The sequence below is a fragment of the Lissotriton vulgaris genome, chromosome 3_1, assembly GCF_964263255.1.
Source record: "Lissotriton vulgaris chromosome 3_1, aLisVul1.2, whole genome shotgun sequence".
In the NCBI taxonomy this organism is placed as follows: domain Eukaryota; kingdom Metazoa; phylum Chordata; class Amphibia; order Caudata; family Salamandridae; genus Lissotriton; species Lissotriton vulgaris.
The window spans coordinates 1,800,784,252-1,800,800,449 of NC_141689.1; positions in this window are offsets into that span (position 1 = coordinate 1,800,784,252).

The following is a 16,198-nucleotide window of genomic DNA, read 5'->3' on the forward strand; positions in this document are numbered from 1 at the left end:
GTGTACTGTTAGACTCTCTGTATGCTTGTGAGGTGAGGTGTGGAGTGCGTATACTATAAAGCTACACACTACACCACAGGAAGTTGTTTTGCCATTCTAGTGTTTGTCAGCCTGCAACTTATGAATTTATACGTACCTTACGTTGCGTACCTGTTTCTTCTGTTCTGGTTCATCGACTGGATTCTGGTCTTTTTGAGGCATCCTCATCGTGTCGGGTGTCCTCCATGCTCATTGGGGTCGCGTCCCTAGATTCTGCGATGTGGCAGCCCTTCTCGTGGTCCTGGAGGTTTCCTTGGCCAGCTACCTGTGAAAAGATAAAAGAAAAAGGAAAACCAAAATCGGATATAAACAAAGGGGTGCGCATTGTGCGCACTTAAAGGAATTAGGAGCGTAAAGGACACCCCCGCAGCCCCTGCAGTGCGGGGGGCCCCACTCTTCTATATATGAAGGGGGCCCCTCAGCTTGTTCCTCCAGGGTGTGCGTCAGACACAGTGCCTCCTGTAAAGCAAACGAAGTTTGCAGCTTGCTTTGAGCTGCTCTGTGCTGACATGGGCTGACTCAGAAGTGAAGTGAAACAAAATAACAACTTTTGTTTCTCTTTCACTCCGAGCCTGCCAGGCCCCTTATAAGAGCAGACCCCCCCCCCCCCCTTCCCACTCCTCCTCACAGAAAGCGTCTTCTGCTGCTTGTCTGAGAGGGAAAGAGGCTGCACAGACCTTAATAGGGCAGAGATAAGGTGCTACCTTTAATTGCAATAGACAAATATAGCGACCTGTTCACCATTTAACATTCTGCAAAAAGGCCCCAATATGGTTCTTTAATAAGAAATCATTGTTATTCTTTTGAATATGCCCTCCTGTCTTTGTCAGTCAGGGGTCATCAGGGCAGCTGTAGAGCACAGTTAAAGTGTTTTTCTTACATTGCCTGTTTAAACTATGAACTAATTAGGGGACAAAAATATCCAATCAGATTTTTATAATTATAGTACTGATTGGAACATTAAAATATAGCTCATGCCCATATAAAACCAGTTAGGTGGCAACCATAGGAAGAGGATGTGTGCAACTGTAGAAACATAACCCGTACTCTACTTAGGGGCAATGGAGGGACAAAATATAGCTGGAATGAGTGGTGATGGATGTGGAGGGGTGATTATATATGAGTGATTGTGGTAGGTGAGCGCCAAGGAAGTGGACCCCTCCCCCAAAAGGTTCTCCTACAACACCACAAGCAAAACAATATATATCATACAGAAAATATATCAAAAATAAAACATAGTGCAAAAAACAAACATACATTTTCTACCAGTACCCTGGATGAAATTCTAAGATAAAAAGTTAATATTTTTCTATATACACCCGTTTCTATTTGTTTTTTGCACTATGTTTTATTTTTTAGATATATTCTGTATGATATATATTGTTTCTCTTGTGATTTCGTTCCATTTTACAAAGAGATTGTGCAGTAGAAAAAGCTGTTGAAAGAAATTAATTAGCTTGCATACAACTTACCTTGCCCCTAAATGCGATTATAAATTAAACCAATTGAGTATTCAAGTAAATCCCTTGAAGGCCTACCTACCTGTTTATCTCACTTTGCTCGAGCCCTCCTGGGTAGTTTGGGTCGCCCATTGCATCTATCACTCCTACAACACCAGCCTTATTTTTTGCAATGACAAGCACAGTTGTGCCTTGCACAGGGATTTTGTTTTGTTAATGGTCTGCTGTAAGGGGACAGGGGTAGCATCTTTTAAAAAAAGTTAAATGCAGGCATGGTGTCCTCTGCACCCAAGGGGAGATGTTTTGTCCTAGTGTGGGGACGTAATATATTTCAATCCAAGTAGGTAAATTGAAAAGGTATTTCAATTACAAGTATTTTAAATGTACTACCCAAATCAGCAATTACCCATGCATGCGTGGACTATCACAGATATCTGCACTTTTTTCTCTATGCGTTTTTTATTGTATGCATTGTCTGGAGTTTCACTAGTGTAACTATCTGTAGTGTCCTTAGAAGCACATTGTAGAGGGGGGGCATACATTGGGCCATAGTTAGACTGGTGGCTGTACTTTATGAGATAAAGTAGCCCCTGCCATACATTATAGGGATATTGCAACTCACTGAGGAGTTCATGACCATATAGCACCGTGGTACTCATAGTACGGCCCGCGGGCCGCCTGCAGCCCGGCAGGCCTTCCTTGGCGGCCAGCGGACCGTGCAGGTAATGTACCCATGGCCCCCAGAGAGAAAGTGGAGAAAGAGAGCGAAAGTAGGGAGAGAGTGAGAGTAGAGAGAGAGAGTGTGGTGAGAGAGACAGTGGAGAGAGAGAGAGAGTGGAGAGAGAGAGAGAGTGGAGAGAGAGACAGAGTGAAGAGAGAGACAGCGTAGAGAGAGAGAGAGAGAGCAGAGGAACGGAGTGGAGAGAGAGAGAGTAGAGAGAGAGAGACTGACTGAGAGACTGAGATACTGACTGACTGAGACTGACTGAGAGAGAGACTGACTGACAGAGAGACAAAGGCTGACTGACAGAGAGACTAACTGACACAGAGAGAGTGAATGCCAGACAGAGAGAGAGACTGACTGACATATAGAGACTGGCTGATAGAAAGAGACTGACTGAGAGAGACTGACAGAGTGACTGATTGGCTGAGAGCGAGACTGACTGGCTGAGAGAGACTGACTGACTGAGGGAGATACTGACTGACTGGCAGAGAGACTGACTGACTGAGGTAGAGAGAGACTGACTAAGAGAGACTGACAGAGAGAGAGAGAGAGAGAGAGAGATAGAGACTGAGAGAGAGAGACTGGCAGAGAGAGAGCCAGAGACTTGACTGAGAGAGACTGACTGACTGACTGACAGAGAGGCTGACTGACAGAGAGCGAGACGGACTGACAGAGAGACTGACTGACTGAGAGAGAGACTAACAGAGACAGACTAACTGACAGAGAGACTGACTTACTGAGAGAGAGACTGGCTAAGAGAGAGAGAGACTGACTGAGAGAGAGAGACTGACTGACTGACTGACAGAGAAAGAGACTGACAGAGAGAGAGAGAGACTGACTGACTGGGAGAGAGACTGACTGACCAGGAGACAGACTGACTGACGGAGAGAGAGAGAGAGACTGACAGAGACTGGCTGACTGAAACAGAGAGAGACTGACAGAGTGAGCGAGACTGACAGAGAGAGACTGACTGACAGAGAGAGAGAGAGTCTGAAAGAGAGAGACTAACTGACAGAGAGAGAGAGAGAGACTGACAGAGAGAGAGACTGACTGACTAACAGAAACTGACAGAGAGAGAGAGAGACTGACAGAGAGAGAGAGACTGACTGACCGTGAGAGAAACTGACTGACTGGGAGAGACTGACTGACCGGGAGAGAAACTGACTGACTGACTGACTGACCGGGAGAGAGACTGACTGACCGGGAGAGAAACTGACTGACGGAGAGAGACTGACAGAGACTGACTGACAGAGAGAGAGACTGACAGAGAAAGAGACTAAGACTTAGAGAGACTGACTGACCATGAGAGAGACTGACTGACTGACAGAGAGAATGAATGACTGAAAGAGAGAATGACTGACTGAGAGAGAGACTGACACAGAGAGAGAGACTGACTGACCGTGAGAGAAACTGATTGACTGGGAGAGACTGACTGACCGAGAGGGAAACTGACTGACTGACCGGGAGAGAGACTGACTGACTGACCGGGAGAGAGACTGACTGACGGAGAAGGACTGACAGAGACTCACTGACAGAGAGAGAGACTAAGACTGAGAGAGACTGGGTGACCGGGAGAGAGACTGACTGACTGACGAGAGAAGGAATGACTGAAAGAGAGACTGACTGACTGAGAGAGAGACTCACAGAAGAGAGAGAGAGAGAGAGACTGACAGAAACTGACTAACGTAGAGAGAGAATTACAGAGAGAGAATGACTGACTGAGAGAGAGAGAGACTGCCTGACTGACAAAGAGAGAAACTAAGACTGACAGAAAGAGAAACTGACTGACAGAGAGAAAGAGACTGACAGAGAAAGACTGACTGTGAGAGAGAGAGAGAGAGAGAGAGAGAGAGAGAGAGAGAGAGAGAGAGAGAGAGAGAGAGAGAGAGAGAGATTGAGAGAGAGAGAGAGAGAGAGAGAGAGAGAGAGAGAGAGAGACTGGCTGACTGACAGAGAGAGAGACTAAGACTGACAGAGAGAGACTGACAGAGAGAGAGAAACTGATAGAGAGAGACTGACAGAGAGAGAGACTGCCTGACAGAGAGAGAGACTGACAGAGAGAGACTGACCGACTGACAGAGACTGACTGACAGGGAAAGAGAGAGAGAGAGAGAGACTGGCTGACAGGGAGAGAGAGCGACTAAGACTGACAGAGAGAGACTCACTGATAGAGAGAGAGACTGACAGAGAGAGGCTGACAGAGAGAGAGACTGACAGAGAGAGACTGACTGACTGGAGAGAGAGACTGACTGACTTAGAGAGACTAAGTGACAGAGACAGAGACTGACAGAGAGCGAGAGACTGACAGAGAGAGAGACTGACAGAGAGAGAGACTGACTGACTAAGAGAGAGAGAGAGACTGAGAGAGAGAAAGACTGACTGACTGAGAGAGAGAGACGAAAACTGACAGAGAGAGAATGACTGACAGAGCGAGAGACTGACAGAGCAAGAGACTGGCAGAGCAAGAGACTGACAGAGAGAGACTGACTGAGAGAGAAAGACTAACAGAGGGAGCCTGACAGAGAAAGAGAGACTGACTGACAGAGAAAGAGAGAGAAAGACTGCGAGAGAGAGAGAGAGAGAGAGAGAGAGACTCACTGACTGACAGAGAGAGAGACTATGACTGACAGAGACTAAGACTGACAGAGGGAGGCAGACTGACAGAGAGAGACTGACTGACTGAGAGAGAGAGACTGACAGAGAGAGACTGAGAGAGAGAGACTGACAGAGAGAGACTGACTTAGAGAGAGAGATAGAGAGAGACTGACTGAGCGAGAGAGGGAAAGAGACTGAATGACTGACAGAAAGAGAGACTGACTGACAGAGAAAGAGAGAGAAAGACTGCGAGAGAGAGAGAGAGAGAGAGAGAGACTCACTGACTGACAGAGAGAGAGACTATGACTGACAGAGACTAAGACTGACAGAGGGAGGCAGACTGACAGAGAGAGACTGACTGACTGAGAGAGAGAGACTGACAGAGAGAGACTGAGAGAGAGAGACTGACAGAGAGAGACTGACTTAGAGAGAGAGATAGAGAGAGACTGACTGAGCGAGAGAGGGAAAGAGACTGAATGACTGACAGAAAGAGAGACTGACTGACTGTCTGAGAGAGAGAGAGAGAGAGAGAGAGAGAGAGAGAGAGAGAGAGAGAGAGAGAGAGAGAGAGAGAGAGAGAGAGAGAGAGAGAGAGAGACTGTGATGGAATTGGGGTCAAAGTGTGCATGAAGCTATGCAATGCCTCTTAAGATTGCTATTGTCTGCTAATAAAAATGTATTATCAAAAATTGCTCTTTGTGGTTACATCTGCTTCTGAAATACAGTATTGTCTAATGTTTTGAAACGGGTTAGATTTTTTATACTCTAGCCCCGCCCATCCCCCCCCCCACTGACCCCACCCTACCGGTGCAGCCCTCAGCCACAAGCCACAAAGAAAGTTTGTGAGTACCCATGATATAGCGGAACGAGGCCAAAGGTGACTCATTATCATCTACGGCAGCGGGTACTTTATTCCATGTAATACATGTTAACACCATCACCTTTACCACAAGCCACTTAAATTCTTTGTGTTTCTATGGGTGTAACGATAGCCCCTGCACCACCCTTGGCGCGGAGGCCCCCCGGGCTCCATGGTGCCCCCTCCTGGGCTGGGCACAGGCGTTGAGGTCCCTGTCCTTAGGGCTACTGACTGGGTCCAGGGCATGGGGGGCCCCCTCTGTGAAATTTGCAGGGGGAACACATTTTCCGACCAGAGGTTCTTTGTGATACTGGACAACTTCTTGTGAAAGGTTACCTGTGGGGACACAAAAAGACTGATATTAGTGACTTTTAGGCTAAAGTATAAGGCGCATAAGCATTTTTTACAAAATAACATTGTTTTTGTCCACAAAAGATTTTTTAAGTTATGTGTGTGTTATGAATCTAGTTTTTTGTTGTAATGCATGATGAAATGCACACTATTATGTATTCGTTATTTTGTCTTCATTTGAAGTTGGGTTACTTTGCAGTTTACTTAGCAAAATATATTCAGAAGAGGCATTGAGAGAGTATGAGGTACGCTCATGTATTATACAGGTCAGACATATTGCTTTTGTTACCCAAACAACAAATAGTCTTTTCAGTTCAGTTCAGCTCAAAACAACTTTATTCAGATAGGACCATAACCATACAACAAATTAAAAGCACAAATTCATATTCACAGTAAAACAATTTCAATGACATGGTCAGAAAGGCATAATATTTTTTTTAAAAACACATGCAGCAGGTTACTAAGAAAAAAGCCTGTGTATTTAAGACATTCTTCATTGGTTGCATATCGTTTTACGAGCCCATACAGCGATTCTCAGAAAAGTACCAATGCAGCAGACTAACTCATTATCTTCCAATTTAAGTGTACTCCTGAGCGCATCTACTAAATGGATGGGCGAGGTTTAAAAAAACACGGTATTAAAAGCCATGGAACATATTTTCTATAAAACTTGCAGAAAAATAAGAAATGTAAAATTGTTTGGCCACTCTGTCCATCGCACGGGCAAGGCAGAGAATCAAGATTTGCATTGTACCCAAGAGGGAAACAGAGCAAGAATTTTACAGTGCCAGACGCCAGACCTTACGTGCAAAAGAGGTCCCCTCTCCCAGTGGCATATGGGCAGAGTTAGGTAACTAGGGAAGCAGAATGCGGTGTGCTAAATGGGCATAACCTTTACAACAGTTGATTTCTTAATTCCCTCTCTAGTCTTTCTGTGCTGTAAAGTGTATATCGTGCGTCATAAGAGCTTTTTGATGTACAGTCTCAGTTGTGTTAGGACTTGAAAAGAGCCTGCCTAAGAGCTTTTTTAGGTACAGTCTCAGTTGTGAAAAGAGCCTGCCATAATTAACACTACTTAGGCTCTGATTCACCCCAGCAAGCCACGGAATATCCATCCCTTTTTCACAACTAATGCAGTCACCTATTATTTCTCTTGTGAGGGACTCTGCTGGATTTTTCCATGTGGCGAGCCAGAATAAATAAAGGCGGGCCCTTATGAAGTCCTCAGCGTAACTTAATTTCAATTGGCAAATAAACTGAAAGGTGCAGATCCGTGCACCCAGTAGTTTCCAACAGAATCTATTTTCCTCTCGCTGAATGCTATGGCTTTTACCGATGCCCCAAACCTCTGCGCAGTAGGTACCTGTGTGTATACATTGGAATAAAAAAAAATGTAATTGCTAAAATAGATCCTGTTCTTTTTGGACAACGGAGGTTAAGAATAGAAGTGGTGGCCTTTGGGAACTTATTCTTACAAAACACCACGTGTTCAAACCAGGTGCCGTTCGCAGCAAAGATCATCCCAAGATATGGAAAAGTGCTAGTGCATTTTAATTTTTGGTCGCCCACTGATATGAAGTTTAAAGTGTTTTTTCTCGGTCCACAAGAGATTTTAAAGGGTGTCTTAAAATTAGTGCATAAATCTAAGCTTGGCATAAAATCAACAAAATCCCTGTACTAAAGTGTGTTGTGCATTAGGTGTGCGGCTTATTAAAACGGTGTCATCTGCATATAATAACACAGGAAGTATTTTGCCATTTACTCTGGGAACAGCATTGATGAGTGTAATCAATGATTTGTGCAAATTATTAATATAAAAAATAAAAACTACTACAAACACCCAACCACAAAAGAGTGTGCCTATTGCTGTTTACTAAGTTCAGCCCAGGTTTACATACAAATCACAAAAGGCAGCACAGCAAGTAAAGTTGCTGCACTGCTTGATAGGAAGAGAGCGGAAAAACATCATATCTACTAAGATGCGGTGCTGTTCTGCTCCCTCCCTGTGCATAAAAACATTTCACCTTGTTTTGCCTGCCTCGAAAATTCTTTTTAGATAGGGATTCACAATTTGCATTGGATTGTAAATCAAATTACAAGACTTGGCGTCAGTTTGCATCGAAAAAGTAATGCAATCCTGACACAAAGTGATTGTAATTTTAGACCTACACTTTTAAAGTTCCTATAACGTTAAACGTGACAAAATAATAGTAAATATAATCTAGCTCAGCCTTGGAGTATGCTCAGCCTTGGAGTAAGTAAAGTGCCACACACGGCCACTCAGGGGTACTACAACACATCCTCTATCATTTACTTAATCTAAAAATAATAATTTAAACTTTAGTGTAAAAAAAAAAAAATCAGCACATAACTGAACAAAATGCGATACATATTAAATAACAACAAAAATATTCATGTGGATTAGAAACAGTGAGCAAGGTTTGTCTCTTTTTATTTAACCCCTCCCATGCTCATGACGGAGCTGCTCCGTCATGAGCATCGGCTGAGCTGTGCTCATGACGGAGCGGTTCCGTCATGGCCCTGCCGCCGCGCCTGCGCGGCGCTGATTTTGTGCCTGCGCGGCGCGTTCTATTGAGCGGGCGGGGCCATGACGGAACCGCTCCGTCACGAGCACAGCTCAACCGCGGCTCGTGACGGAGCGGCTCCGTCATGAGCATGCGAGCGCCGCTCGGCCCCTCCGCCCCCCCTAGCGCTGCGGCGGAATTGCCGCCGCAGCGAAGGGGTTAAGATGCACTATCTTAAAAAGTAGACCTCTAACTAGGAGAATTAGATCAGATTAAACAAATTTAATTAAATCCCTGCAGGTGCATAAAACAGGCGCTGGCTCTGCACTACGCCTGAAAGCCCTTATGATACCGTCCCAGAACTGTAATACAAATGCATGCTCCTTAAAGTGAAGAAGAAACACCTCAGTTCTTTTTACCCAGTCCTGCATCATTAACAATCAATTACAATTAGCATTCTGGATAGTTGCTCTGTTTGATGATGCCAGGTGGGATTGTGAGATGTTTTGTGGCATTGAAAATTATAGTCTGATGAATAGAACATTTGACTTTTTCCAAAAATGTCTAATATACAGATTTGTTTTCTTTCCACCACCTCTTATTTCGCTTAGTAGTGCTAACGTTTACTTGAACTGCGAACGTCATTTAGATTCCGACAGACTGCCAAGAGCTGCTTGAGGGATTACCACTGCACATGCATAAACTTCATGCCTCATTAGGTTTACGTTTCCTTTTTATGGCGACATAATTAAAAGTCATTAAAACTTCAAAAGACCACAGTGATAAAACTTACCTCGCAGATTGGGTAAGCAGATGTAATTTACTCTGGTCTATTTAAGTAGCAATTGATTTATTTTATTTTGCTGGCTTTGCAGTAAGTAGACACAAGGAATCCCACATTTTTACAAGAGCTATAACATGCAAGCAAATGCAAATACTAAAGTCAATGGGGAGACGTGAATCTAGAATCCAGATAGATAATTTTTCTTTAGAGCTCAGTTTACGGCTTTCCAATATGTTTTTCTATCTAATGTTGAGTGAACAGAAGTAATTCAGGATGTCTGTTTAGAAATGTTATGACAAGAAATTCTTTCTCTTCTCTCATTAATAATCAGTTGTATGTCAATAAGAAAACCGACCAGAGAGGCAAAAGAAAACCTGTTGAAGAGAATCTTATCATGCAATATATACAAACCAACATACTCAAGTTTAACTTCGCATAAAAATCCATTTTATTAAGATGGGATAGTATGTTGTATTCCATAATATAGGGCCTCATTAAGATGGCAGTCAGACAAGCGTCCAACTGCCATCGTTGTGGACAGATGACCGCCCGACAGGACGTCAGAGGCCTTGCCCGGCAAGAAGTCGGCGGTCCCGCCTGCCCCATTATGATACGACCACTGTGCAGGCGGTCATAAAATGCCTTTTTCTACGGCGGCTTTTGCTGTGGCCCAGATAAAGGCTGCAGCGCAAGCCGCAGTAAAAAAAGGGGCCTTTCAAACATCCAAGCACCGTGTGCCATATATCATGTGGTGCTTGGCACATGGTGCATGGATGTTTGAGGGGGCAAAGAAGCTCTGCTTGGGGCCCCCAAAGACCCTTTCCGACAGCCTTTATTTATGGCAGTGGGACTGCCATGAAAAAGCTGAGGGAAATGGACAAACTAATCTCTACGGCGGTGCCTGTGCAGGCACTGCCTCCATTGTAGGGATTAGTGTCCAACCTCTGCCCCGAAGGACTCTTTGAGCCTGTCGGAGGCAGCGGTCTCTCCCCCAGATCGTTGCAGTCTGCCCGTCCGCATCGCTATGCAGCAGTCGGACCGAAGGCTTGGATGTCGGTGGCACCATCACCTGCGGCCTGTCGGTGCGGTCCCACTTACATCATAATGAGGCCCAATATACATGAATTTAAGTTACCCAAATTAAACATTTCCCAAACAAGTCAGCCTTCCATGAAACCTCATTACTTGTCATTCATTGCTCTTTCCTTGCTGTCCCCAGTCTCTCTATAACAATCCACAAACATCTCCGAGCCACTTGCCCTTTGCCTGCCCCAAAGTCCCACACATTTCTATGACACTCTCACCCCAAGGGGTGGATATACCTGCACCGGACTCACTAGCCCCCCAAATACTGCAACAGTATTCCAATCTATACTAAACCTATCTTACTGTGGCAACAATTGAAGCAAACTTATTAAGTACTGGTAATCAAACCAAACCACTTCTCACTTAAAAGTCTTAGCAACTGTACTAAACATTTATTAAGAAAAACTCAAATAATATGGTGGGGTGGGTGGGCCTAACAATGTATCCTCAACGCCAATGGTATGTCTTAGTTATCAGAAAACAAGGGGAGATAGAGGGAAAATGGTAAGGCTCACCCTCCATAGTTTATACAAGTCATGAAAACCTCTGAACCAGAGATCAAGAGCCTAGCTATGTTACTATAGTCATATTCACAACACTCATTGGGGTTGGAATAATGTGTTTAGTAGAAGAAAAAGAAAAATTGTTCCTTTTCTTAGTGTCCCCTCACTCACCAGGGTTTCCCCACGGTGACATGCTTCAGCATTGGGACCATCCCAGTCCTCTACGGGCCGGAGCGAGCTTCGACTTGCGAACTACGTAGGAGCACTTAAATTAGACTATGTGCGGTGCGAGAACTGGGATGTGATGGAGTGGGATATGTGTAAGTGATTAAAAATACCTGCCTAGTAAGCTATAAATGATTTATTCTTGCTTCTAGGTGGTAGAACTAAAAACGGGGTATAATAAATAGGGTACCTAAAGAACAATGAGTTTAGGTGTACCTAATAGTTCCTATCTGTCAACATGTTTCGAGCGTCCCCCAAGCTCTTCCTCAGGACTACACAGGGACCAGCCCTGTGTTCGCCACTCCTAATAATACCCAAATGAGCTAATAATGAAAAAATTAGAAAATAAATCAAATTAATGCTGGACGGGAATAAAGCATGCATCCAGTACCTACGTAAGAAAAGAATCACGTGGTATCTGTAAGAAAGAACACAACATTGTGGTTATGGGGTAGCAAGACCCCTCAGGATATGCACATATTTTTCACACACAACACATAAAATATGTATTATATGCACCTTCTTATCCATAGTAACCCAATGGCGTGTGTAATTTAAAAAAGTTTTTCTGCAAAAGAAAAAACGTTGTTAGCACCTCGTGAAACTCCATACATACTTCATACACACAAAACTGGTTTATTTACATACATGTAGCGGGGTCTAACTTTGCCCCATGGACTCGGAGGGTTTGTATCCCATCAATCTGGTGGTTAAAAAGTAATGGCGAAAAGTTGGAATATGCTGAGTTAGTGGAAAAGGGCTAATTATCGAGGCAGCGGTCCCCCGGGACCTCCTGGGTCAGCAAAATCACTTACTTGATTACAGGATACTAGTGGCCGATTCACCTACTCTCACGCCTCCGGACTGAATGTTAGAGAATGGTGTCGGGAGGTTGCTTTTGTACTTCATTTCTGCATTGTCATTGTAATGGAGTAGACCCTATGAGTAGCTAACTGTTCGTGTCTCTTTTGGCGGCCATGTTGGGTGTATACCGCTTCGCTGAAGTCATAACTGGCCAGAAACTGGACCGAAAATTAAAATAATTATTCTGTCACTTATTTCTCCTGAGGCACAATTCAAACGGATAATTTAGGAAAAAGTTTTCCCCATGTGCTTTTGAAAGTTTAGATCAGGGTAGCTGGGTGCAGTGTCGGCCATTTTGGTAGTTTTTTGTGCAAAAAACAGATAATCAATATTAGTTTGTAACTGGTATGCTCCTTCATAGAATTTCAAAATACATATTGCTTTCTACTGTGTTTGTATGATTTTTACCCTGGACAAACTCATAATTGATTTTCAGCAGCCAGCGAGTTTTTAACATTGGGGTTGTATTCACAGATATGTCTGTCAGATGGTGCTTTTATTGTGTGAATTGCCCCCACGGTATATCAACATTCAGGCCATTTGTGTGAGAACGCAGTTTAAAAACCCAGCGTTGCTCTTTCTCAAACAATTTATTTTCCATGTTTCTGTGATTCTTCATGGTTTCTAGAACCACCCACCGCATGTCATTGGGAGTATGACCTTTTTCCCAAAAATGTGTTGTTCTTTTTGTGTTGGAATGTTTACACCTGATGTTACTACGGTGTTCCACAGTACATGTGCTGACCTTCCTTGTGGTCATACCAATATAATGCAAATTGCACGTGCAGGTAATCATGTAAACCACACCTGTTGTGTTACAATTGGAAAAGGATCTAAGATCCCAGGTCACTCCATTATTACAGAGTACTTGTTTTGCTGCTGTGGTCAAATGACAGACACTGCAATTTGTGCCTGGGTTGTGACCTGATGGTAGGGGGTGTAGAAGGGGTACAGATCCTGCAGAACCCACTACTTCCTTAGGACGTGTATGGACCACAAAATCCCTGAGATTTTTACCTTTTCGGTGACTGAACATAGGCTGCACGAAATTGAGACCACCACTATTCAGTGTTCTCCAATGTTTGTTTACAATTTTGGCTACTTGATCAGAGGCTACATTGTAAGTTGTTATACAGATAGGTCTACTGTTCTGTTTGTCAGTTTGATCTGTGGTCTTTTGTTCCAAAAGGGCGTCTCTGTTATTATTAGTTTCCCTTTTTTTGGTTTTGATACAATGTGTTGGGGATAATTTCTCTGTAGTAGTTTGGCACTCAGGTCTTTTGCTTGTATGTTGAAATCTTGTTTCTCTGAGAAATTGCGCCTAAGGCGCAAAAACTGCCCAAAGGGCAAATTTTCCCTCAGTTGTCTAGGATGAAAACTGTTGAATCTAAGTAGACAGTTCCTGGTTGTAGGCTTAAAGTGTGTAGTTGTAGTTAATTTGCCATATTTGGTTTGAATATTAAGATCAATAAATACAAGCCGGGATCTGCTCTGTGTGGATGTAAATCTCAGGAAAGGGTCTTGTAAGTTTAAACAGAGTAGGAATTGGTTGACTTCACTCTCATCACCTTCCCAAATGAGTAGCACGTCCTCTATGTAACTTTTCCACATGTGGATATGGCTTACATGGGGGTTGTCAGGGTGGAGGATTTTTTGTTTCTCAAGATGGTATACGTACAAACCCGCCACGCTTGGCGCGAAGGTACTCCCAATGCTCGTCCCATGTTTTTGACGATACAGGGTGTGTTGGAATTGAAAGAAATTCTCTCTAAGTGCTAACCTTCAACATTCTAAAACCACATGTCTGGGAGTTTTATATTGCCATGTATTCTGGAACTGGACTTCCTCTAGGATTTCTAGGGTCTCCTTGTGGGGCAAGCTTGTATATAGACTCTCAACATCGAGTCCTACCAATATCTGGGTAGTTGGGTTGAAGTCTAGGTCTTTAATAAGGCAAAGGACGGCCTTAGTGTCCTGAAGGTACGTGTCTGTTTGTTGTATTAGTGGTCTTAGGAAGGCATCAGCAAATTTGGACAGTGGCTCCCAGATTGAACCTATCCCTGAGACAATTGGTCTGCCCAGCGGTTTTTCCATTCTTTTATGGATTTTTGGGATCGTATAAAAGTAGGGAGTGGTAGGATGCTTGTTTTCAAGGAAATCTGCCTCTTTCTTGGACATCCAATCATTGATCAGTGATTCCTCTACCATACTTGCAATCTCAATCCTTAGACGTTCTGTTGGGTCATTCTCAATGATCTCATAGTTCCGTTGGTCTGCTAGGAGGCACAGGCATTCTGTATTGTAGTCTTCGGTATTCTGTACCACTATGGCACCACCCTTATCAGCTGGTTTTATTGTTAAGGATGTGTCTTTTGATAGTTGCTGTATAGCTTCCTTCTCTTTTTTGCTTGTGTTATGAAAGGTTTTGATCAATTTGAAAAAATCTACATTCACTCCACCCACAGCCAGCATGCCAGTAGAACTCCTGGCTTTCGAAAAAGCTGTTCTAAAAGAGGTGGCTGAATTAGATCCAAGAATGATCAAAACCTTTCATAACACAAGCAAAAAAGAGAAGGAAGCTATACAGCAACTATCAAAAGACACATCCTTTACAATAAAACCAGCTGGTAAGGGTGGTGCCATAGTGGTACAGAATACCGAACACTACAATACAGAATGCCTGCGCCTCCTAGCAGACCAAAGGAACTATGAGATCATTGAGAATGACCCGATAGAACGTCTAAGGATTGAGATTGCAAGTATGGTAGAGGAATCACTGATAAATGATTGGATGTCCAAGAAATGTGTGTGTGTGTGCAGGAATTTATATAGCGCAAATCACCAACCGGTTTCTAAGCGCTTGCTTAGGGAACCAGTCCTGGTATTGCCCTGTGAGATAACCCTGGCAGGGTATCCGCAAGGTGAAAGCCAGGCATCCCGCCGCGAGGGGCCGTTGTGGAGATTAAGCAAGCTATTGCCCAGAGTCGCAGAGTGTGAACCCGTGAATCGAGTAGGCACCGGAGCGAGAATTGTCGAGCCCATGGACATTTTAGGACTCTAGACCCCGCCGAGCCGGAAATTTAACCCTGGTCTCGGGCTGACCTCTGCTTCCAGGTCTGCCTCCTCTAACCAGTGAGCCACACTTTTCCTTGAAAACAAGCATCCTACCACTCCCTACTTTTATACGATCCCAAAAATCCATAGAAGAATGGAAAAACCGCCGGGTAGACCAATTGTCTCAGGGATAGGTTCAATCTGGGAGCCACTGTCCAAATTTGCTGATGCCTTCCTAAGACCACTCATACAACAACCAGACACGTACCTTCAGGACACTAAGGCTGTCCTTTGCCTTATTAAAGACCTAGACTTCAACCCAACTACCCAGATATTGGTAGGACTCGATGTTGAGAGTCTATATACAAGCTTGCCCCACAAGGAGACCTTAGAAATCTTAGAGGAAGTCCTGTTCCAGAATTCGTGGCAATATAAAACTCCCAAACATGTGGTTTTAGAGTGTTGCCGGTTAGCACTTACAGAGAATTTCTTTCAATTCCAACACACCCTGTATCGTCAAAAACATGGGACGAGTATGGGGAGTACCTGAGCGCCGAGCGTGGTAGGTTTGTACGTATACCATCTTGAGAAACAAAAAATCCTCCACCCTGACAACCCCCATGTAGGGCATATCCACATGTGGAAACGTTACATAGATGACGTGCTACTCATTTGGGAAGGTGATGAGAGTGAAGTCAACCAATTCCTACTCTGATTAAACTTACAAGACCCTTTCCTGAGATTTACATCCACACAGGGCAGATCCCGGCTTGTATTTCTTGATCTTAACATTCTAGCCAAAGATGGCAAATTAACTACAACTACACACTTTAAGCCTACAATCAGGAACTGTCTACTTAGATTCAACAGTTTTCTTTCTAGACAACTGAGGGAAAATGTGCCCTTTGGCCAGTTTTTGCGCCTTAGGCGCAATTGCTCAGAGAAACAAGATTTCAACATACAAGCAAAAGACCTGAGTACCAAACTACTACAGAGAAATTATCCCCAACACATTGTATCAAAAGCCAAAAAAAGGACAACTAATAATAACAGAGACGCCCTTTTGGAACAAAAGACCACAGATCAAACTGACAAAGAGAACACTAGACCAATCTGTATAACAACTTAC